The sequence below is a fragment of the Cyprinus carpio genome, chromosome A18 (genome assembly GCF_018340385.1).
Source record: "Cyprinus carpio isolate SPL01 chromosome A18, ASM1834038v1, whole genome shotgun sequence".
NCBI classification, from domain to species: domain Eukaryota; kingdom Metazoa; phylum Chordata; class Actinopteri; order Cypriniformes; family Cyprinidae; genus Cyprinus; species Cyprinus carpio.
Genome location: NC_056589.1, coordinates 952,141 through 955,306, shown reverse-complemented (window position 1 = coordinate 955,306; position 3,166 = coordinate 952,141). Strand labels below are relative to the sequence as shown.

The 3,166-nt window shown below is 41.6% G+C and overlaps 1 pseudogene; it reads left to right on the top strand.

Moving 5' to 3' along the window:
• The first annotated feature begins 722 nt into the window (after positions 1 to 722).
• Positions 723 to 2,499, top strand: LOC122148514 (annotated as a pseudogene).
• The last annotated feature ends 667 nt before the right edge of the window (positions 2,500 to 3,166 follow it).

Here is a 3,166-nt window from a genome sequence, read left to right as displayed (position 1 = left end):
ACAGCGCCTTTAATATGGTCTTCGGAAAGCGTAATACAAACTAATTTGATTATAAAAACTGTTAAATATTATTAAATGGATAGTGCAGACTATAAATCCTGATTGCATACAGCAGCATTTGAAGAGATAAAATAGTCTATGATTGATTAACCTGTAGATGTACATCAGCCTTGAAATCTTTATTTTAAAAGAGATAGCGCCAGTCCTTGATTATGATTATGAGCTATGCTCCAAGCCATCGTAAAATACTCCCTGTAAACACAAACCTCTGACCTCATTACATCAGTAGCTACCTTCAACAGCATTTAGGAGAACAACCATTCTGTTAAATGTTGCTGAAGAACTACGTTGCTTTGCAGAAGAATTATTTTTTTTAATTATTACATTTTTGTTGTTGTGTCTGAACATCAGTTAATTCTTTACTAATGCATCAAGCGCTATGGCTTGGCAACTGTAATCAACTAAACTCTGTATTGCATTGTGTATAACACCCCTAATTGACCATAAAATGTCACATTCTTCTTTGTCTTGACTTGTTTAGAGACACATCTCTGTGTGTTTTTCATTACTCCTTGTTTCGTCATCACTTAAGTAACGTAAATCTGTGCTGTTTTTTTTTTTTTTTAAGCACAATAATCAGTGAAGTTTGTGAAGAGAAGGTGAACCCCAATTTTTTTTTTAAGTATACAACTAATTGGTTCCCTTTTCAATTGCAAGCTGGCATGTCGTGTGGGCCCTGTAAGGCACATGGAAATGTCTGGTATGTGTTGTGTAACGCCTGCCATTCACAACCTATTAAATCTAGATTTTGACACACCCTCACTGACCACTTTGTGCATTTTTTATCAGGCCCATAGTTGCTGCTGAATCAATTCATCTTTTCCTAATGTAAGGTGTAGGGTTGCATTCACCCATCTTTGTCATGTTTAATAAGCACTTTCATATTGAACATAAGAACAAAAGGACTTATTCATTTGATTCATAGTCAAAATGTCATATTAGTGTTGGTGCAAAATGGACTGGGTCCTTTACTGTGAGTGAAAGAAGCTCATATTTGTAAACACACCATTGTGAACAGGATATTTGATGGTTAAAAATCCCCCAGAGCAGCTTATATTGACCACTGCTTTAAAAATGTGTATACACTGATGTCCTGAGTTCCCTGATACTAACATGTAATATTCTCTCAATTTCCTCTTGTAGGCACCTGTTGTAAAGTTCCTGCCAGAACCCAATGGTATCCCCATGTAACATAGCGAGGTAAAGCTGACACCCAGCCCACATATCCAGTGGCAATGGGTTTCAATTTGACAGGCCAGCCTCTCCGGGGGGCTGCCCCCTGTCCGGCCCAAAGGGAGTGTGGGAAAGGAGAGGCTTTCGCGTATGAGTTAGAGCCCGCCTTGGATAAAATCAAGCGTGAGAAAAGACACACACTCCGGCTCACAGCAGCTCTTCGCTAATTAATTCTCTTCCCAATCCAATGACACAAACATCCACTAGACCGCAATCGTAGAAAGACCTCATTGTGTTCTCCGAATCAGAAACACAAAAGGAAGAACAAAAAGGACAAATTTGAAGATATTGGATTTAGAGAAAACTGACCAAAGGAGGAGCTGGAAAAAGCTGCTTCTGGATGACAGTTTTGGAGTAAACAAAATGACAAGACCTTCCTCTCTGCTAGGTTGCAATCTCAGCGCATCGTATCCTGGAAGACATGCGTTCAACCCTGCTTCATTCCACTGGACTCCCACTCCAACACACGCACAGACTCCCATCTTCCCTCTGTTCCCTTCCCGAAGCCTCCGTGCTCTTTCCAGAATGGCTTTAGTCCAGCTTTATCTCCCTTTATTAGCCAGCCGACCCCGTTCCTCTCCTTTACGCCAGTCCAACCACCTGCTGCTCCTACTGTCTACCAACAGCCTGCCGTCACCCCAGAGCATGGCCAAGCTGTTTGACAAGATTGCCAGCACTTCAGAATACTTGAAGAACCGGCAGTGTCCTCCAGCATGGAAACCGAATCGGGAAGCGTCAAGTCCCTGGAGCCCATGCCTCAGCACTCAGAAACCTCCCAATATCAGCCGATGATTCGAGTGGCTGGACCTGGACCCACTCAACAAGCGCAAGGAGGTGGAGGCGAGAGGAGGCCACGCCGCACTGTATCGGGCTGCCCCTTTCACAGAGGAGTCTGGGACTGCTAAAGACCCATGGGATGCAGTTCTTCTGGATGAGCATGAAGTTGTGGATAATGGCAGTCCCTCAGTACAGGTGAAGAGCAAGGAGACTTTAGCCACCCAACCCAGAAGAGCATCAACAGGGCCCGCCGTAACAAGAAGCCAGTCCTTAAACATACCATGCAACCTCAACGGATCACAGTCCAGACAAACAAGTGTAAGAGGAACATCCTTTCTACTGACCCAGAACATGTTGGCAGCACTGTTTGGTTTAGAAGTGATTACCACATCCTCTTGTGGAGAGTTTAGAAAAACCTGCAGTGGGTGAGGGAGAAGTCGAAAAGGATCCCAGGCAAGGTATCATCAAATTCAAACCCCGTTGTGTCTAATGCCCACATAGATGAACAACTTAATGTATATGCGTGTTGTCAATGACATGTAGTCAGCAAAACATATTTTCGAAATCGAATAGACTGTAGCTGAATCAACTAGTCAACATTATAGAGTTTTAAAGAAAACTAAAATTTATTTTATTAATTAATATTTTAATTTGAGCATTGTGTTTTTGGGAATGATATATCATGAGCAAGATGCAGCGCAATAAAAAAAGTGTATAATGCATGTGTTTGTGAAAGACAATGGAAAAGTAATGCAGTAGAATGCAAAACATTCTGTATGAACTGCCCTTATGGCTGTAGCTGTCTCACTTTTCGGAGAGGGCTGTACCAGTCAAACAACTAAAGTACAGCGGTGTTAATAAAAATGTTAAAACCATGAAATCTAAATAAACTGACCCCACTAATTGAGTCCCTAAGCCCCTATTCAACAACAGTATTTTTATTGGTGTTTCTCATGACACTTGCATACATTTCTAGCCGCTTTAACAAGAAAGCAGCAGTGCTCTGTGAATATGACAGGCGAAGTAGCAGATAGTACAGAAGTTAAAAATGTGTGCGTATTGTTTTCTAATTATTATACCATACAACATTTTCTGC